The 23046-nt window shown below is 40.4% G+C and overlaps 1 pseudogene; it reads right to left on the bottom strand.

The window, feature by feature from the left end:
- Nucleotides 1-857: 857 nt before the first annotated feature.
- Nucleotides 858-955, bottom strand: LOC113461624 (small nucleolar RNA R71; annotated as a pseudogene).
- Nucleotides 956-23046: the final 22091 nt, after the last annotated feature.

Here is a 23046-nt window from a genome sequence, read left to right on the forward strand (position 1 = left end):
TCTGAGTAATCCACCGTCTGATTGCACTCAAATTTCGTCGGCTGCTGTAGGACACATGTTTCTTTCATCTGAACGGTCTGATTGATATTCTGATACTTTTATGACCATTAAATTAATATAAACTTTGCTGCTGTCTGCTTTGGATTTTCTGTGTTTAATTTTTTTGTTTAGAATCAGAATTTTATTATCATCATATCTCATTAACCCTTGTTGCTACTTAAAAATTGATAAGAACTTTAAGAAAAGATCAAGGGTAATCATTAAAAAAAAATAAATAAATAAAAAAACAAAAAAAACAAACAAATAAATAAACTCTGAAATTTTGTATGCTAGGTTGGAATAGGGACAACACTGGACGTCTGAGTCGACAACCTTTTGACAATTCCTTAGGACACATCCTTGAAATTCCTTCGCAGTATCTCACACCTTGTGAGATGGCAAATTTTCCTGATGATGTAGGAAGTCACCATGGTGATGAAGGTAGACCCCCAGTTATGACACTTCGACAATACTTACATCCCACTAGGACTAGTCAACCTTCATGCATGATTATTCCTGAAAATGTAGGACACTTTGAAATCAAACCAGGAGTAATTCAATTGCTGCCCAAGTATCATGGAATGGAATCTGAGAACCCTTATCTTCACCTTAAGGATTTTGAGGAAATTAGCATCACATTTAGAGTGCCAAATGTATCGGAAGATGTCCTTAAATTGACCTTGTTTCCTTTTTCCTTAAAGGATAAAGCCAAAACATGGCTGAACTCCTTGAGACCTAGATCGCTAGGAACATGGCAGGATATGCAAAGAGAATTCTTGAAAAAATTCTTTCCCGTACAAAGGACTAACTTTTTGAAAAGACACATTAGTAACTTCCAACAAAAAGACCATGAAACATTTTATGAATGCTGGGAGAGATTTAAAGATTTGCTTCTCTCTTGTCCTCATCATGGGTTTGAAACATGGAGAACCATTAGTTTCTTTTACGAAGGGTTGTCCCCACAGTTGAAACAATTTATAGAGACTATGTGCAATGGTTTATTTCTGGAAAAGCAACCCGATGAGGCATGGGACTATTTAGACTCTCTCGCAGAGACTGCACAATTATGGGATACAGGGGATAGAGTGAATAAACCCTTGCCTAAGACTACTAGCATTCCACACGGGGGCCTTTACAACCTTAATACTCAGGATGATATTCAAGCTAAAATGGCAGCCCTTACTAGGAAGGTAGAGGAAATTGAACTTAGAAGGATTGAACCCGTCAAGACCGTAGAGCATAACAACGAGTGTTGTAGGATTTGCGAGATGCCTGGCCATCTCATCACTGATTGCCCCACAATACCCGCATTCAAGGAAGTCTTGCACGATCAGGCCAATGTTATGAATACCTATCAAAAATCTTTCAATAATCCTTTTTCGGGTACTTACAACCCTGGATGGAAGAACCATCCAAATTTCAGGTGGAGGAATGACCAACCTCAACAAGTATATAACCCAACTCCTCCACCACCGCAACCTCATTATGCACATGCACCCCCTCAAAAACCTAGTCTCGAAGAAACTTTGCAATCTTTCATGCAAGGTCAAGCTAAAATCAATGATGACTTAAGAAATCAACTGACAACGCTGACCACTGCTTTAAGTGCTCAAGAGAAAGGTAAGCTACCAGCTCAACCACAACCTAATCCTCAAATCTATGGCGGTAGCAATGCATCATCTTCAACTTCGCATAAAGAACAAGCAAAGAGTATAATAACATTGCGAAGTGGAAAGATTATTGACCGACCAGTCCCAGAACAAACTCAAGCCATACCTGATTCTGACCCTTTAAAGACAAAAGAAAAGGATAACGAAGAAACTGAAGCACCAACATCTACTGAAAAAATTGAATGTCCTTTTCCTGCACCATTTCCACAAAGATTAAAGCCCTTGCAAAAGCTTGAACCAAACTCTGAAATTCTTGAGCTTTTTAAGCAAGTAAAAATCAATGTACCTCTTCTTGATGCAATCAAACAAGTGCCTTCCTATGCAAAATTTTTAAAAGATTTGTGCACTGTCAAGCGTCGTTTAAATGTCAAGAAGAAGGCATTTCTGGCTGAAAATGTGAGTGCAATTTTACAGCATAACATTCTTCCTAAATATAAGGATCCAGGTTGCCCAACTATCTCGTGCATCATTGGCAATTTTAGGATTGAGCGAGCATTGCTAGATTTAGGAGCGAGTGTGAATTTGTTGCCATATACGGTATATGAGCAACTCGGTTTGGGTGAGTTGAAGCCAACAACTGTGACCTTACAATTAGCTGACAGGTCAGTGAAGGTTCCTAGAGGGATTATCGAAGATGTGTTGGTCCAAGTAGACAAGTTCTATTTTCCTGTTGATTTTATCGTACTGGATACACATCCGGCTTCCAATTCACCATCTCAGATTCCGGTCATCTTAGGACGTCCATTCCTTGCAACTTCTAATGCATTGATCAATTGTAGGAATGGTGTCATGAAGCTTTCTTTTGGAAATATGACCTTGGAACTGAACGTCTTTAGTATAGGTAAACAACCCAGTGATCATGAAGAAAGTAAAGAAGTTGAATGGGTTGAAACCATTGCGGAAGAATATTTGTTAAAAGAAACATTTACTGAATCGGCCGACAATGGTTTAATAGATTGGTGTTCTGAAGGTACTGCTAATGATGTGGTCCCACCTGGTTTAGATAATTCGGATGTTATGATGGTCAATGGGTGGAGACCGAGAATAGAGGAATTTGAACATTTGCCATCTCGAGGAACAAAGATAGTACCATCCTATGAACAAGCACCTAAGCTCGAGTTGAAACCTTTACCGAAGGAACTCAAGTATGCCTTTCTTGGATCCGATGACACTTTTCCTATAATCATCTCATCTGATCTTGATCATGCCCAAGAAAGAAAATTACTTGGTGTTCTAAAGAATCATAGAGGAGCTTTAGGGTGGTCTATTGCAGACTTGAAGGGGATTAGCCCTTTAATTTGCACGCACCGGATATATTTAGAGGACAATGCCAAAACCACAAGGCAAATGCAACGCAGGTTGAATCCTACGATGAGAGATGTGGTTAAAGCAGAAGTCCTCAAGTTGCTTGACGTGGGTATTATTTACCCAATTTCCGATAGCAAGTGGGTAAGTCCTACTCAAGTCGTGCCCAAAAAAACAGGTCTGACGGTAGTCAAAAATGAACAGGGTGAGCTAGTCCCGACTCGTGTCCCCACGAGTTGGCGCATGTGTGTTGATTATCGAAAATTGAATTTGGTCACTAGGAAAGATCACTTTCCCTTACCCTTCCTAGACCAAGTTTTGGAAAGAGTTGCAGGACATAATTTTTATTGTTTTCTCGATGGCTATTCTGGATACTACCAAATCGAGATTTCACCAGAAGATCAAGAGAAGACTACTTTCACTTGTCCTTTTGGTACATTCGCTTTCCGTCGGATGCCGTTCGGGTTATGTAATGCACCTGCAACATTTCAAAGATGCATGCTCAGTATTTTTGAAGACATGAACGAAAATTTTTTAGAAGTGTTTATGGATGATTTCTCTATTTTTGGTGATTCTTTTGATGATTGTTTATTACATTTACAAGCAGTCTTAGCTCGATGCATGGAAAAGAATCTGATACTAAATTGGGAGAAATGCCACTTCATGGTGCCAAAGGGAATTGTCCTAGGACATATTGTTTCATCGAAGGGCATGGAAGTTGATAGAGCTAAGATTGATTTAATCGCCAAGCTACCTGCACCCAAGACAGTTAGAGATGTTAGATCATTTTTGGGTCATGCCGGATTTTATAGGAGGTTCATCAAGGACTTTAGTGTCATAGCCCGACCATTATGTAACCTCCTATCCCTTGATACACCGTTCAATTGGACTGAAACATGTCAAGAGGCATTCGAAAAATTGAAGGCTATGCTTAGCACTGCACCCATCGTGCGACCACCTGATTGGTCGTTACCTTTTGAGATCATGTGCGATGCTAGTGACTATGCGATAGGAGCTGTCCTAGGACAACGCAAGGATAATAAGCCATATGTCATCTACTATGCAAGCAAAACCTTAAATGATGCTCAAATGAATTACACCACCACCGAGAAGGAATTGCTTGCAGTAGTATTTGCATTAGACAAATTTCGTTCTTATATCCTTGGTGCTCCTATTGTTATCTTTACAGATCATGCAGCGCTAAAATATTTATTGGATAAGAAAGATGCCAAACCATGCTTAATACGATGGATACTTTTACTCCAAGAATTTGACATCACTATCAAAGATAAAAAGGGAGTAGAAAATGTAGTTGCTGACCATTTATCACGGCTAGTTTTTAATGATTCGGTGCCACAGTTGCCCATCAAGGACTCGTTCCCTGAAGAGCAATTGTTTGCACTTTCTACTATGCCATGGTTTGCTGATATTGTAAACTTTCTTGTCACGAACCGGATGCCGGAGCATTGGGGATCGAATGATAAGAATAATTTTTTACGTGAAGTAAGAAGTTATTATTATGATGCCCCCTATTTGTTCAAGTATTGCAATGATCAAATCTTTAGAAGATGTATTCCGGATCATGAGATACAAAGTGTACTCTCTTTTTGTCACGCCAATGCTTGCGGAGGACACTTTGCATCTAAGAAAACAGCAGCTAAGGTGTTACAATGTGGTTTTTATTGGCCTACACTATTTAAAGATGCCACGAGTTCTGTAGGACATGTGACCCATGTCAGCGTGTTGGAAGTCTAACTTGTAGGCAAATGATGCCTCTTCAGCCCATTACTGCTATTGAAATTTTTGACATGTGGGGTATTGATTTCATGGGTCCGTTTCCACCATCTTTTGGCCATGAGTATATTTTAGTTGGTGCTGAGTATGTGTCAAAATGGGTAGAAGCTGTTGCCTGTAGAACTAATGATCACAAACCTGTTTTGAAATTTCTAAAAGAAAATATTTTTTCACGATTTGGGATGCCCAAGGTTATAATCAGTGATGGGGGAAAACATTTCTGTAACAAACCTTTTGAGATCCTGTTACGAAAGTACGGTATCACTCATAGAATTGCAACTCCTTATCACCCGCAGACTAGTGGCCAAGTTGAGTTAGCTAATCGGGAGATTAAACGAATTTTAGAGAAAACGGTGAATCCATCACGCAAAGACTGGTCTTTAAAACTTTCTGACGCATTGTGGGCTTACCGTACTGCTTATAAAACTATTCTTGGTATGTCCCCGTATCGGCTAGTCTATGGAAAAGCATGTCATCTACCTGTTGAAATAGAGCATAAATCATATTGGGCCATTAGAAAATTAAATTTTGAATTGTCCGATGCTGGTTTAGCTCGAAAATTACAATTAAGTGAGTTGAATGAAATTCGTCGGGATGCGTATGACAATGCTAGACTTTGTAAAGAACGAATGAAAATTAGGCATGATAAATCAATTCTAAGAAAATCTTTTGAACCTGCACAAAAAGTTCTTTTGTATGACTCTCGCTTACATCTGTTTCCTGGAAAGTTACGATCAAGATGGACAGGTCCTTTCATTGTAAAAACTGTTTTTCCACACGGGGCAATTGAAATTGAGAATCCGCAGGATGGCAAAATTTTTAAGGTTAATGGACACAGATTAAAAGCTTTTCTTGAAAATTTTGCAGATGAAGAGGACTCCTTTTCCTTGGGGGAGCCTTCTTATGACTGAACATGAAGGCCAAGGTATGTGTATATTAGTTAGAATTATTATTTTTTTCTTTTATTTCTAGTTTTCTTCTTATTTTGTAGGTCTTCTTTTCTGAAAATCAACAGCTCAAGGTATTCTTCTTCTCTCTATTATTTTCTCTATTGTCTCTCATATATAGTTTTCTTGCATTTTTTTTACATTGAGGACAATGCAATGTTTAAGTTGGGGGGAGGAAAATATTTTGATCAAAAAAAAAAAAAAAAAAAACTTGTTTTTGCATTTGATTTATTCTATTACTTTCTTTTCTGAGCAAATGCACATGTATTTTCATATTGAGTTTGTGCAACTATTAATGCAAGGAATACATGCATACTATGACTGATCAGTGACCTATTATTAGATCCCCACACATGTACTTAATGATAATAGGAAAGCCTCAGGAGTTCACATTTGTTAACTGCATTTTTGTTAGCCTTATCCGTAAAAGAAGTATGAGTATCCTTGTTCGTACCATAAGGTTCAAGATTTGGTTTTCACATAAAGATAGAGGTTGAATATCCCAGTTAGATTACTTAGGTGCCTTATGATCCAACCTTGGTTGACCTATAGTCACGATGCAGTCACATATATAATAAAAAAATATATATATGGTTCAGTCTATCTTCTCTTTTCTTGCACAAAAAAAAAAAAAAAAAAACCTTATGATGACAAGTCTGGCCTCGTGGCGTAGTCTGATTCGAGTAATTAAGCCCGAGGGGTGTTTCACCTAATGTCTTGAGCCAACTGGATCGGGGGTCATTGGCTGAAAGCTCGCTATATGGATCTTACTAGAGCCTAATGGGGTTGGACTATTGTAATCTTCATATGTGTTTAAAAATAAAAATAAAAATAAGCATGAATAGGGTTGGTTGGATTGAACCTAGTGATATGTGGTAATGGCTGGTTTGACTCCATTGTATTGGACCTCTGTGTATCCGGGTTGTTTAGTTGGGATTGATAGCTCTTTCTTTATATGCGAACCATTCTTGACAAATTTAGACAACAAGTGATATTCTAAAAATTTGATGGATCAGGTTCTAATAAAGTGTAGAAAATATTTGTGGACTTGAGTAGTGCACCTAAAACTCAGGCGGTGCTCTGTTGTGGTGGAGGTATTAGTACTCTGAGAAAGTCATATGATTTGATGCACACTACACTTTTATATTCCTTGCTTTGACAGTTGCCATACTTGAAAATATATATCGATTAATTACATGTGTATTAGCTTAGAATTTATTTCACATTTTTTTATTATGATCTCATGTCATGTTATATCATGTATGATGTTTGTGGGTAGCATCCCTGAAAACCCTCACGAGACAACACTCGTCCACTAGGGTAACCTAGGGGTTTAACGGCTTGTTGCACGTGCTAAGTGCAATCGTGATTCCTACGAAAGTGAGTACTTATTTTAATTTTATGCAATTAGTTCTAATAAAATATCAAAGGTTAAACCACACCTTTTGTACTCTCATTTTATTATTTGCTCGTTAATTGCTAGAGACTAGCAATAAGCTAGTTGGGGGGTGTGATGAGAGCACAAAAGTGCGATCTACACATCACTCAAATTAGTATTATTGCTAACAAATGATGATAGAAGTGCTGTATTAATATTATATTTTTGTGGGGTGCAGGTGATCGTAAATTAAAGTTAAAATACGTATTGGGTCCCAAAAGATGCATCACCATATGCGACCAGCCAACCATATGGGTCAACCCCAGTTGCATACTAGAAGGAGGTTAAGTTCAGCCTTTCAGGTTCACTGCAGCCAATTCAAAGCAACCTGTGCACCCGTTTATGATTCTCCCACTTCATCTCATGCGTGCAACCCAGCTTCTCCAGTGAGTGATCCTCCACGTGCTCATCCAGCATCGTGCGATCCAGCCTTCTCCGCATCCCTTCGCGTTGCAACCCCACGTCTCCTTCCGTTCACGAGCATCGCCAGAATCAGCCGTCCACCTCTTTCGCATCATCCGCAGGCCAGCATCCATTTCCCATCTCAAGCTCCAAACCTCCTTCCGTTCGCGATCAGATCTTGCCAGCGTCCGCGTGCAAGGCCCAACCATCCCGAGATTCCAGCTCTCAGCGTTGGATCCTCCCAGCGTCCGTTTCAGGCCACGTCCGTGAACCAGCTCCCCCGAGTTCCCAGCATCCCGTATCTCAGCGTCTCCTCACGTCCGCGGCTTCCGTCTTCCTCGCAGTCCACGCGTCCCAGTTCCAACGATCAAGCCAGCCGTTCAGCATCCCATGAAGCATCTCATCCGCATCCGTCCGCGTTCAAGCTTCCGCGCCTGCATCCTGGAGCTTCCCAGCCATCCACGGTTCAGCTTCCACGCATCCAAACCGATCCCTAGCATCTACGATCACAGCACATCCCAGCAGCCTCCCGGATTCGCAATCATCCGAGTCCCAGTCAGGCTTCCGCGTCCGATTCTCCCGCATCCACAGCTGACGTGTCTCCACCGCGTGCAAATCTCTCGCATCCCCTTCCAAATCCCAGCCGTCCGCACCTATTCCCGTGCAAGCTGGAGGGTTCTCACGAGCTATATGAGGCTCTCTCAGCTGGGGAAGAAGGGGGATTTCATTGGGTGAAAACAGAGGAGGCCCTCTGTCAAAAGAAAAAAAAAAGAAAGGGAAACAGGGCCTCCCCTGTTTCCGAAAAGAAAAGAAAGAAAGGAAAAGGGGAGAATGAAAGGGGGAATCATTTTTAAAATGAGTGGCTAAAGTCCTAGGTGAAGGGTGATGGAGGAACCTTTGATGTATTGCTTTCTTTGAAGTAAATTCTGAACCTTTGCTCTTATTGATTTATATTTTTAATGTGTTATGGGTTCTTGCATAACTATTTTGTAGATAGATTTTTAATGGTTTATGTTTATTGGCACATGGACTGCTTTAGTATTTGATTTGTCGTAGACGTAGAAGGCACGATGAATGCTTAGAAATAGAGTTCATATGTCCATAAAATATATTCCATGTTTTGATCTATTCTACTTTTACATCCTTAATCAAGAATCGCAGGATTTATTCTTGAATGCGATATTATCAAGGGAGATTCCGGATCCCTAACCATTTCTATTTGATTGAACTTTGTTTATTGATCTATTATTCTCTGTTTTTTAATTTCTGAAAATCGAAACATCATCTTAATCCACATATTTATTCAACTGAAATTATATCTAAAAATTACGCTAATAATCTATAGATCGTTCCCTGAGGATTCGACCTCGGACTCCCGAGATTTTACTATTTGTGCGATTCTCCTGCACTTGGGAGAACAATTTGTACGACCCCTGCCCCGTTCCTGGCGGGCCGCCGCAACGGTCCTAGGGTGCGGGTAGGCATAAGGCCACCAGTCACCGCGTAGAACCCTACTACCTATCAATCATCAATAAATTCTGAAAATTTTGGCATGATGTATGCACAAAATGATCACCTTTCCTATAGTGACCTGTCAGGATTATCTCAATACATACAACAACACTACCTGTCAGAGCAGCAATCACATAATCTGTCACATAATAAATCTGGATAATATATAGCAATACATTATCACAAGCACACAACTAATCTGCACATATATATATACCTGCTTTTCAATCCATCCATGGTCAACCCATATCCACAACAGGATCTATGACTGTAACTATACACTATACACAACAGAAGGTTTATAATACACCAAAATGTATAAACTTCTATCTACATTATACTATGGAGCGGCACACCTAGCAGGCAACCACTAATTCTGCTCCTCTCTATATAATATCTGCCCTGCAATCAAAAACACCAAACTGGGGGGGGGTAAGTATATGAATACTCAGTGAGTGGAGTAGAGAGTACTATGCATATGAGACAGAATATAATCATGACTCGAGATGAAATCTCAAGATCAATAACAAGATGAACATGAACTCAATATAGAGAATATAGAGTAAATCATCAATATCACCACAATCACAATCAACTCATCTGGAGCACATATGGAATAATCAACTAATTATATATGCTACTCATGAATATGTTCGACAGATCATAATGCTGGAACATACAAATCGGGTGTCAATATGCTGAAACATTAATATATAGCTATCGGGAGGTGGGTCTTACGCCCCAGGCGAACCACAACAACTCCCTACTACCATATGCATGCATAGAATATAACACCACACCAATATGTAAATCAGGGTGTCAATATTCGAAGTCATCACTAGACAACTGTCGGGAGGTGGGTCTTACGCCCTAGGCGAACCACAACAACTTCCTACTGTCACATGCATATGCAGGATAAGACACCACACTGATCATGTAAATGCTGGCCAGTATCCAGAACAGAAATCCATAGAAACATCACACATCTATATACTAAACGGCACCTCGCGGGAATTCTACATCCGCGGAAAGCCATACTGCACCTCGCGGGGTCTTACTATATCCGGCGGTAAGCAGAATATAAGTCGTAGGACCGGCCGATCCTACGCCTAGGGCCGTGTCCCCCCTAGGAAGGGACTGGGCTCCGCCCACCCAGAAGGCTACTATGTGCACACAGGCCGATGTCTAACCCCATCGACTATAAGTGTCCTGTAGATACTGCCAAGCCATGCATAAATACCATAATGCACCCTCCCAATACTCTACTAAAAAGGAGCATAATCAAGACTACCACTCACTCGGCCACGACCCAATCATAACTAACATCAGGGTTGGGAGTGAGGAATCATGGGAGTGCAATGCAACTCAATATACCATGAGAAGGGCTCTACAAGTCTTTGAAATAGAGGAAATAAAATCAATTTACAAAAGAAGTCATTTCACAATTCGGAATCAATTTAACTACTCATCTACCCCTCGTAATTCCTCTCAATGTTCCCTCAAATGCATGTACAGAATAATCAAGCATGGAGAACAAAATATAGAGGAATCTACCACAACAATTAATCAATAAGCTCAAGTGGAATCAAGTCACACTTGGCAACATTCATGAAAATGAATAAGGAATGTGCTCATGGTGCAAAGTACAAACTTCCACTCGCCTGTCAATCTGGCACAGCTCTGATACGTCTCCAAAAATCTATAGTAGGCAGGAGGAGACTTCCTCCTCTTGTTCCCTAGCTTCTTGCCCAACTGATACATGCATTTACAATACATTTAGTCTTGTATCAAGGGCCATAATCTATGTGCCAATCATAAATAAATGAAACTTTAATTGATTCAACTCCCCCTTTTCTAAATTCTTTTCTTTTTTTCTTTTTTTCTATCAATTAATCTTCCCCTTATAAGTATTATGATGCAAGAGTATCCCACACACACCTTGGACCAATGCTATAGGGTCAAGGTATGCGAGAAAGAGTCAAAATCCTCATTCACTAAAAATTGTTAGATGTATGCCCTAGAAGCCAATCTCGCTGACACATTGTTAATTCTAGGGACATAATTTTGTACTTGACTATTTATTATTGAATAAATAAAAGGCATCTTTTCATTCATATTATTTATGTGTCTATGAATCGTCCAAGAAATTAATAAGATGATGATGCATATTCTCAAGAGTTGAGAATTTGAGCCATGTATCATTGGTGATTAATTTCTAAATGCTCCTGATCAATAGATCATCACGAGGACGGTGATCGATCCGATCAGTGCACAGATCACTTTCCTTCTGGATGGACGAGACTTGAGTCCACAGTGTAGGGACACTGAAGTGATAGTGCAGGTGCTTGTTAGAGAACAAGGGTATTGAGCATGACCAAGACAAGAAGTCACTTGGATGTCTATCCATTCGTCAGTGACTTGCTTGATGTTGCAGTAGTATGACTGGTCCTTTGACCTGCGGTACTTCAGCTACTCACAGTGAGGTTATTGTAGTTTGACTACACGTATACATGGTCTCTAGTCATATGGGTCCTTGTAGTGTAGATTGGCTGCAGTAAGTTCACTGTAGGAGTAGGGTATGCACTCACATGGAATCTATCGACCTTGATAGAAGAGGAGTGATCCTATGTGATTTATTAGACTGAGTTCTAAGACCTTGGCCAGGGTAGTAATATAAAGTGGAGAAAGAGTTTTCCACTAACGAACTCGAGTCGAATAAATCTTGACATATGACAGACGAAGGGGTTTGACGAGTTATCCATGACCTCCGTCCTGTAGGGAACCACGATAGTAGGACTGTATCATATGATAACTGCACCTAGAGGTTCATCATTCTATTCTACTGGGTAGCCACTACATGCTGCTAGGTGTCACTGGTGGATGGTGGGACTCACAGGGATTATCTCGATGATCGATAAACCCTAATGAGTAGAGTTGAAATCGTTCCAATCCATTGAAAGGAGTTTTCAATGATATTGTGATAGAGATCATAATATATCTCACTACCAGTCAGAGTAGAACCTATGGGGTCACACACACTAGAAGTATTGACCGATCCGATGGTTGAATCGTGATTAGGAATCACAAGTAATCAATTAGATTGATATTCAGTTGAAGAAGGAACAAAGGGAATTAATTAATTGGACTTGAAACAAGAGTCCTACTTCGAGTAGGATTCCTAGAGTCCTAATTGGATTAGGACTGGAAATCCTAGTTGGAGTAGGACTGGGATTCCTACTTGAAATAGGATTCCTACAATCCTAATTAGATTAGGAGTTTTGAATTAAATTTGGATTCCTACTTGGAGTAGGATTTCTAGAGTCCTAATCGGATTAGGACTTTGAATTCAAATTAGAGTCCTAATTGGATTAGGACTAGAATTAAACAAGTCCTAATTGGATTAGGATTTCTTAAGTCCTAATTAATTATTAATCTAATGAATCAACATGACTCCTAATTGGATTAGGATTGAAGAGTTCAATTGAGTTATGGTTCATTCAAGTTCTAATTGGATTAGGACTAGCATAGATTGAACCTAATTGATTCATGATTTGGACTAAACCAAATAGGAGCCCTAGATGCCTTTATAAGGCTTTGAAAGGAGGTGCCCTAATGATAAGTGAAGCCCTCCTCCTCTCCATCACGTGGCCACCCTCCTCTCCTCTCTTTTCAGCCACCAACAACAAAGGGAAGAAAAGGATCTTGGTTGCCTCCTTCTTCCTCCACCATTTGGTTCCAACGCAAGGAAGAAAAAGAAGGCTGCAGGGCTTCGTTCCTCTTCTTCTCTTCATCCTTCTTCTTCCTCCTCCCAAGCACAATCAAGGATTGATTGAAAGGGAGGATATCAGCCATCAAAGTTATCTCTGCAAGGGAGCTAGCACCCCGGGGAGATAGAAAGCTTGGATCGGTTTTCTGCTTCGTGTGAATACCCGTAGAGGCCGGGCACTTGAACGGCTTCAAGCGAACCTTCATCCTAAACCATGAACTTCAGTTTGCGGTGATCATCTACCCGCACAAGGTGAAGATCTGATCTTCTAATGTTTTAAAAAGTTTTTAATCCTTATCTATCTACGAACGGTTTTTGAACAACGTTCATGCGATGAACGGTTGATCCCGCGCATGCCTCTTCCGCTGCATCTGAATTTTTTTTAAATTTCAGCGGCATGATCGGGGTTTTCTAACAGTGGTATCAGAGCCTAGGCTTCGTAGATTAAGGTAAGGATTGATTATTAGTAGGCTTATTAGATCTGAAAATTGAATGATCATGCATGCTGAAAATTTTCTGCATGCAGATTTTTTCTAGGGTGCTGATTTTTGCATGCTGATTTTTATGTGATAAGATGATGATTCTAATTGCATTGTTAATGATATTACAAAGTTTAGAATCATGATTAGCATGATCAGCAACCTATGTCATGATATAATCAGTTAGTTTTCAGATCTGAAAATTATAATTGCTGCATGTGGTGATGATCATAGGATTCAAACCCTTTTGGTATCAAATGTAAAGACCTGCGATGTGATCTGCAATGTCATGTAATTTTTCAGATGCTTGCATGCATCTTATTTGATGTTTTGAGAGGCCTGCGTGCCTCCTAAAAGGGAGATGTAATTTATTTTTATTTTTATTTTATATCTGGTTGTATTTCTGTGATGTGATGTACGTCAACGATCAAGTTGAAGACAAGGCATGAGATGAACAGGTGATCTAAGCGGTTGATGGCGATTGGATCAAGAGTTGATCAAGGATCGAATCAAGGAGGCTTGGAACCAATTCAAGAGTTGAAGACCAGTTGATCGATTGACGTGCATGTGCTTGTAATACGACCTAATTAGAATCCATGATCATCACCTATTTAAAGTTTAGCTTTAATTATTGCTGCGATTATAACTGCCTGCAATGTGCCGTTTGCATGTGATGTGAATGAGAGCGGGGTAGATAGGTTTACATGTTTAAAACCTCCTCAATCAAGTCGAGAGTGAACCGACATGAGCGAGTCATATTAGATTAATTGATCTAATTGGTGTCTAGAAAAGCATGAAAGGTGGTTACTTAATTAGGACCTTACTCTCTGAGTAAAGGGAGCCTCCCACCTGTTTACCTGGCCAATTGTTCGATTACCTCTTATGAAGAGCTCAAGTTGCAAACACTAAGACCTGATTAACCAATATTAAGTCAATAGGTCTTCCACTGTAGTAGAGCTGCTAAGGCCTTTCTGATGTTGATTTGTCTTGGCTGGATACAGTGGTCAAGTTGCATCGGGGGGCTGGACCTCTCTATAGACATGAGATGTTGTAGGATAAAGGTGGGGTTGGGCACCAATAACTGTTAGGTGAGGACCCAATGACGACTTTATTCCTACAGTTATACGGTGGGTCTGCCTTAACTAAGAAATGGGACCAATAACTGTTAGGTGAGGTTTTCATGGCTTAGAGACCAAGTTACACTGCAACATGCTTGAGAAGCATTGTACAAGAGTTGTACATTCATCAATCTATGTGTCACCAATAACTGTTAGGTGAGGTGGCATGTAAATCGGTGGGACCGCAGTACCCACTAGAAACCCTAGTCGTGTGGGATTTTCGTTTTCCTACCAGGGGAGTGTGAGGAATTCGAGAAAATAGTGGGAGTTACATTTGTTCTAAAAGACCTTAGAACAGATTAGGATCAAGTACAAAAGTCTAACTAGAATCTTTACTCTCTGAGGATTATAAAGTCAGCTTCTAGACTCTTAACTCATATCCTATAGAACAACCGTTTGACCAAACCCAATTATAAATATTGGCTCAGCAAATTTCAAAAAAAAAAAAAAAATCGTTTTGAATTGTGAGAAATTCGGGTATATGCTAGACCATGGAATCCCCATGTTACCAATCCGTCCGATCACTGATTAGCGTAAGACGCTTGTTAAGTGGACGAACAATGACAATAAAGTTAGGTGCTGCACAATGGCATCCATGTCCAATACATTACAATGCCAGCATGAGAACATGAAGACTGCCAGGGACATATTAAATCACCTGCAAGAGTTGTATGGTGATCAGAGTCATGCAGCTCGGTTTGAAGTGTCCAAGAGGCTCTTCAAAGCCAAGATGCACGATGGGCAGTCTGTCCATGATCATGGTTTGACCATGATAAAGGACTTAGAGAAGCTTGAGAAGCTTGGCATGACCATGCACAAGGAATTGCAAATGGATTTGATCCCGCAATCCCTTCCAGCTTCATATGAATAGTTTATAGTAAACTACCATATGAACAAGGTTGTATGCACTAAAATAGAATTGTTAAATAAATTGGTAACTACCTTAGGGACCTTGAAGAAGTTCAAGGGGCATCGTTTTCGCTGTCAAGTTGGTTTCTACTTTCAAGAGAGAGTCTATTTGGAAGAAGAAGAAGCCTGCGAAGAAACAGAAGATCGAGAAAATGCCAAATGAGGAAGTTCCAAAAAAAGGCCAATTGCAAGAAAAAATGTTTCCATTGCATCATGGACGGCCATTGGAAGAGGAACTGTCCTACATACATGGGAAAGCATAAAGAACATGAAGGGTGACAGACCTTCAGAAGGTATGTCAGATATGCTCAGGATACTTAGGGACTGTTACCTATTGCTAGCAGAAATTTGATTTCTGTATTTTATTTAGCACAGAAAGATTTTTATTTGAAAAATAAATTGATTCAACATGGTTTTATGATTGACAGTCTCTATCACATACATATGGATGTATCTGTGAATATATCTGAGCAAACAGTGAATACCATAGGATCTAATAGATCCAAAAATGAGATAAATCTAAAGTATTTGTGGCACCTCAGGCTTGGCCATATAGGAGAAGACAGAATAAACAAATTGGAGAAACATAAGCTTTTGGGCTCATTGACTTCCGAGTCATATTTGATTTGTGAATTCTGCCTTCAAGGAAAGATGGCCAAGTTATCCTTTGTAGGACACAGGGAGGTCCACTGAAATACTTATCTTAGTACACACTGATGTGTGTGGCCCATTCGATGTGCAGGCTAGGGGTTATAATTTTTTACTTCATTTACCGATGATTACTCACGGTATGGATATGTGTATGAGACACAAATATGAAACTTTTGAAAGGTTCAAAAAGCTTAGATATAAAGTAAAAAAATAAGCACAAAAAACTCATTAAGGTTGTTCGATCAAATCGAGGAAGTGAATACCTTAATGGAGAGTTCCGTGATTATCTCAAGGAGAATGGTATAGTTTCATAATGGACTCCTCCTGGAACACCTCAGCTCAATGGAGTGTTAGAGAGGAGGAATCGAACTCTATTGTTATGGTCCAGTCCATGATGAGCTTCACTGATTTACCCTTGTTTCTTTAAATAGATGCCCTATTTTCAGCTATTTACTTGTTGAATAGAGTTCCCTCTAAATCCCTTCCTACCACACCGTATGAGATATAGCATGGTAAGAAACCAAGTCTTGGTCATCTCAAGATTTGGGGATGTCCGGCCCACGTCAAGAAACTACAGGCGGACAAACTAGAGGCTAGGACCATAAGTGCTCGTTTTATAGGATATCCTAAAGAGTCATTAGGATACAATTTTTACGTCTCAGAGGAGCACAATGTGTTTGTGAGCCGTCATGCCATCTTCTTGGAAAACCAGTTTATCCTTGATAGAGGCAGTGGGAGGAAAATTGAGCTTGAAGAGAAAGTTTCTGAAAAGCAACGAGTCATGAATCCTATCGAACCCATTAATACAGAGCCAGTACACGATGTCCCTCAACCACCTCGCAGATCAAGTAGGGTCTCCCATCCTCCCTATAGATACTTAGGTATACTAGAAGAGGATATCGAGGAAATGTTCCTAGTGGGAGATAGGGATCACACGCAGGATCCCAAAACCTACGACGAGGCGATATCTGATATCGATTCCGAGAAATGGTTGGAAGCTATGAAGTCAGAGTTAGACTCCATGCATTCCAACCAAGTCTGAACCTTAGTAGATCCACCAGAAGGTATTGTACCTATTGGATGCAAATGGATCTACAAAAGGAAGATAGGTTCGGATGGAGAGGTAGAGACCTATAAGGCAAGGCTTGTGGCGAAAGGGTATAGTCAGCGCGAGGGCATTGACTATCAGGAGACCTTTTCACCTGTAGCCATGCTGAAATCCATCCGAACAATGCTTGCCATTGCAGCATTTCATGATTATAAAATCTAGCAGATGGATGTGAAAACTACTTTCCTGAATGGATATCTTGATGAAGATATCTATATGGAACAGCCTTTGGGTTTCACTTTCAGTGATGTAGATCACAAGGTCTGCAAGCTGCAAAGGTCCATCTATGGACTAAAGCAAGCATCTCAGAGTTGGAACACTCGTTTCGATGACGCAATCAAAACGTTTGATTTCATCAAAAACGAAGAGAAACTGTGTGTTTACAAAAAGGGTTAGTGGGAGTGCTGTCGTATTTCTCGTACTATACGACATCCTCCTGATAGGGAATGATATTCCTATGATAACCTCGGTCAAGGTCTGGTTGTCAAAAAGGTTCTCCATAAAAGACCTTGGGGAAGCATCCTATATTTTGGGAATAAAGGTCTATAGAGATAGATCTAAAAGGATGCTTGGCCTATCACAGAAGATGTACATAGAGGAAGTGCTGAAAAGGTTCAACATGGAAAACTCTAAAAGGGGTCTATTACCCCTAAGGCATGGAATTAATCTCTCCAAGAAGATGTGCCCCAACACATCTGAAGAGATTCAACGCATGAGCAAGATCCCCTATGCATCAGCAATAGGGAGCCTCATGTATGCCATGCTATGTACATGACTTGATATAGTACATGCTGTGAATGTCACGAGCATATGTCAATCAGATCCAGGCAAAAAGCACTGGATAGCTGTGAAGAACAGTCTTAAGTACTTGAGAAGAACTAAGGACATGTTCTTGGTCTTTGGGAGAAGATCAGAGTTGAATGTAGAAGGATGCACACATATTGATGATAGAAAGTCTACATCAGAATATGTGCAATGGTGGTTCAGTAAATTGGAAGAGTTCCAAACAACCGATCATTATAGATTCTACCTTAGAAGCTGAATGTTAAGCCGTAAGGGTGCAGTGGAAACCTTCTGGTTAAAAGTTTATTGCAGAGTTAGGTGTAATGTCATTAGATGCCATAACACTTTACTGCGATAACATTGGCACCATAGCACTAGCTATAGAACCAAGGTCTCATCAGAAGTCCAAGCACATAGAGCGGCGCTTCCACCTCATACGCGACTATGTTAAGAAGAAATATGTAGAGGTGCAGAGAGTAGACTCCGCGGATAACGTGGCAGATCCGTTCACTAAGCAGCTAAGTCAGCAAAAGACTGAAGCCCACCTTAAGAAGATGGGGCTTAGATATATAACTGATTGGCTTTAGTGCAAGTGGGAGATTGTTAGATGTATGCCCTAGAAGCCAATCTGGCTGACACATTGTTAATTCTAGGGACATAATTTTGTACTTGACTATTTATTATTGAATAAATAAAAGGCATCTTTTCATTCATATTATTTATGTGTCTATGAATCGTCCAAGAAATTAATAAGATGATGATGCATATTCTCAAGAGTTGAGAATTTGAGCCATGTATCATTGGTGATTAATTTCTAAATGCTCCTGATCAATAGATCATCACGAGGACGGTGATCGATCCGATCAGTGCACAGATCACTTTTCTTCTGGATGGACGAGACTTGAGTCCACAGTGTAGGGACACTGAAGTGATAGTGCAGGTGCTTGTTAGAGAACAAGGGTACTGAGCGTGACCAAGACAAGAAGTCACTTGGATGTCTATCCATTCGTCAGTGACTTGCTTGATGTTGCAGTAGTATGACTGGTCCTTTGACCTGCGGTACTTCAGCTACTCACAGTGAGGTTATTGTAGTTTGACTACACGTATACATGGTCTCTAGTCATATGGGTCCTTGTAGTGTAGATTGGCTGCAGTAAGTTCACTGTAGGAGTAGGGTATGCACTCACCTGGAATCTATCGACTTTGATAGAAGAGGAGTGATCCTATGTGATTTATTAGACTGAGTTCTAAGACCTTGGCCAGGGCAGTAATATAAAGTGGAGAAAGAGTTTTCCACTAACGAACTCGAGTCGAATAAATCTTGACATATGACAGACGAAGGGGTTTGACGAGTTATCCATAACCTCCGTCCTGTAGGGATCCACGATAGTAGGACTGTATCATATGATAACTGCACCTAGAGGTTCATCATTCTATTCTACTGGGTAGCCACTACATGCTGCTAGGTGTCACTGGTGGATGGTGGGACTCACAGGGATTATCTCGATGATCGATAAACCCTAATGAGTAGAGTTGGAATCGTTCCAATCCATTGAAAGGAGTTTTCAATGATATTGTGATAGAGATCATAATATATCTCACTACCAGTCAGAGTAGAACCTATGGGGTCACACACACTAGAAGTATTGACCGATCCGATGGTTGAATCATGATTAGGAATCACAAGTAATCAATTAGATTGATATTTAGTTGAAGAAGGAACAAAGGAAATTAATTAATTGGACTTGAAACAAGAGTCCTACTTCGAGTAGGATTCCTAGAGTCCTAATTGGATTAGGACTGGAAATCCTAGTTGGAGTAGGACTGGGATTCCTACTTGAAATAGGATTCCTACAATCCTAATTAGATTAGGAGTTTTGAATTAAATTTGGATTCCTACTTGGAGTAGGATTCTTAGAGTCCTAATCGGATTAGGACTTCGAATTCAAATTAGAGTCCTAATTGGATTAGGACTAGAATTAAACAAGTCCTAATTGGATTAGGATTTCTTAAGTCCTAATTAATTATTAATCTAATGAATCAACATGACTCCTAATTGGATTAGGATTGAAGAGTTCAATTGAGTCATGGTTCATTCAAGTTCTAATTGGATTAGGACTAGCATAGATTGAACCCAATTGATTCATGATTTGGACTAAACCAAATAGGAGCCCTAGATGCCTTTATAAGGCTTTGAAAGGAGGTGCCCTAATGATAAGTGAAGCCCTCCTCCTCTCCATCACGTGGCCACCCTCCTCTCCTCTCTTTTCAGCCACCAACAACAAAGGGAAGAAAAGGATCTTGGTGGCCTCCTTCTTCCTCCACCGTTTGGTTCCAACGCAAGGAAGAAAAAGAAGGCTGCAGGGCTTCGTTCCTCTTCTTCTCTTCATCCTTCTGTTAGATGTATGCCCTAGAAGCCAATTTGGCTGACACATTGTTGATTCTAGGGACATAATTTTGTACTTGACTATTTATTATTGAATAAATAAAAGGCATCTTTTTCATTCATATTGTTTATGTGTCTATGAATCGTCCAAGAAATTAATAAGATGATGATACATATTCTCAAGAGTTGAGAATTTGAGCCATGTATCATTGGTGATTAATTTCTAAATGCTCCTGATCAAAGGATCATCACGAGGACGGTGATCGATCCGATCAGTGCACAGATCACTCTCCTTCTGGATGGACGAGACTTGAGTCCACAGTGTAGGGACACTGAAGTGATAGTGCAGGTGCTTGTTAGAGAACAAGGGTACTGAGCGTGACCAATACAAGAAGTCACTTGGATGTCTATCCACTCGTCAGTGACTTGCTTGATGTTGCAGTAGTGTGACTGGTCCTTTGACCTGCGGCGCTTCGGCTACTCACAGTGAGGTTATTGTAGTTTGACTGCACACATACATGGTCTCTAGCCATATGGGTCCATGCAGTGTAGATTGGCTGCAGTAAGTTCACTGTAGGAGTAAGGGTATGCACCTATATGGAATCTATCGACCTTGATAGATAAGGAGAGATCCTATGTGATTTATAAGACTGAGTTCGTAAGACCTCGGCCGGGGCAGTATGCACAGTGGAGAAAGAGTTTTTCACTATCGAACTCGAGTCGAATAAATCTTGACATATGACAGACGATGGGGTTTGACGAGTTGTCCATGACCTCCGTCCTGTAGGGATCCACGATAGTAGGACTGTATCACATGTTTAACTGCACCTAGAGGTTCATCATTCTATTCTGCTGGGTAGCCACTACATGCTGCTAGGTGTCACTGGTGGATGGTGGGACTCATAGGGATTATCTTGATGATCGATAAACCCTAATGAGTTGAGTTGGAATCGTTCCAACCCATTGAAAGGAGTTTTCAATGATATAGTGATAGAGATCACAATATATCTCACTACCAGTCAGAATAGAACCTATGGGGTCACACACACTAGAAGTATTGACCGATCCGATGGTTGAAATCGTGATTAGGAATCACAAGAAATCAATTTGATTGATAAAAGGTTGAAGAAGGAAAAAGGAATTAATTAATTGGACTTGAAACAAGAATCCTACTTCGGATAGGATACCTAGAGTTCTAATTGGATTAGGACTGGGATTCCTACTTGGAATAGGATTCCTCAATCCTAATAAGATTAGGAATTTTGAATCTAAATCGGATTCCTACTTGGAGTAGGATTCCTAGGAATCCTAATTGGATTAGGACTTCGGATTCAAATCTAATCCTAATTGGATTAGGACTAAATACATCCTAATATGGATTAGGGTTTCTTAAGTCACAATTAATTATTAATCTAATGAATCAATAAGACTCCTAATTGGATTAGGATTGAAGAGTTCAATTGAGTCAAAATTGATTCAAGTTCTAATTGGATTAGGACTTACCTAGATTGGATCCATTGGTTCACCCTTGGGCTAAACCTAATAGGATTAGGGCTTGACCACATTAGGGCAATGCAAACCCTAATGTGGACTAGGGTTTACCAAAAGGGAGGGGCGCAAGCCCCTCCCCCTTGATCCATTGGTGCGGGCCCCTCCCCCTTGATCCATTGGTGCGGCATAAGAGAGGGGGCCGGCGCCCCCTCTTTGGAAAGATGTCTAGGGCTCCTACTTAGTAGGAACCCTAGATGGCTATAAAAGGAGGTGTGAGGCCGGCGCCCTAAGCATAGAAGAACTCCTCCTTCTCCTTGCCGTGAGCCTCCCTCTCCTCTCTTCTTGTGATCAGCCGCAAGCAAGGAAGACCAAGGCCAAAGGTTGGCGGCATCCTCTTCCTCCCTTCTTCCTTCCAACGCAGGGAAAGGAAAGAAGGCTGCGTGGGGATTCTTCTTCTTCCTCTTCTTCAACCTTCTTCTTCCTCCTCTCAAGCACTTTCAAGAGTTGAAAGAAAGAGAAGAGATCAGCCATCAAAGGAGTCTTTGCAAGGGAGCTAGCACCCCGGGAAGACAAGAAAGCTTTGATCGGTTCTCTACTTCGTGTGGATACCCGTAGAGGCCGGACGTTTGAACGGCTTCAAGCGAACCCTCTCCCATAACCACGAATTCAGATTCGCGGTGATCGTCTACCTGCGCAAGGTGAAGATTTGATCTTCCTATTGTTTTAAAAGCTTTAATTCTTACCTAATTACGAAAGGTCTCGAAACAAGCGTTCATGCGATGAACGTCGAACCCGTGCATGCCGATTCCGCTGCCATCTGAAATTTTTTTGAAATATCAGCGGCATGGGCGGGTTCCCAACAGTGGTATCAGAGCCTAGGCTTCATAGATTAAGGTAAGAATTAAATATCTAAAGGCATATTAGATCTGAAAATTAAATGATCATGCATGCTGAAAAATTCTGCATGCAGATTTTTTCAGGGGTGCTGATTTTTACATGCTGATTTTTATGTGATAAAAGGATGATTCTAATTGCATTGTTACTGGGATTACAAAGTTTAGAATCATGATTAGCATGATCAGCGACCTATGTCATGATATAATCAGTTAAGTTTCAGATCTGAAAATTATAATTGTAGCATACAGTGATGATCATAGGATTCAACCCCTTTTGGTATCAAATGTAATGACCTGCGATGTGATCTGAGATGTCATGTAATTTTTCAGATGCTTGCATGCATCTTATTTG

Source organism: Phoenix dactylifera, chromosome 6 (assembly GCF_051530095.1).
Source record: "Phoenix dactylifera cultivar Ajwa chromosome 6, Ajwa_hap1_PhDact_Kaust_v1.1, whole genome shotgun sequence".
In the NCBI taxonomy this organism is placed as follows: Eukaryota; Viridiplantae; Streptophyta; class Magnoliopsida; order Arecales; family Arecaceae; genus Phoenix; species Phoenix dactylifera.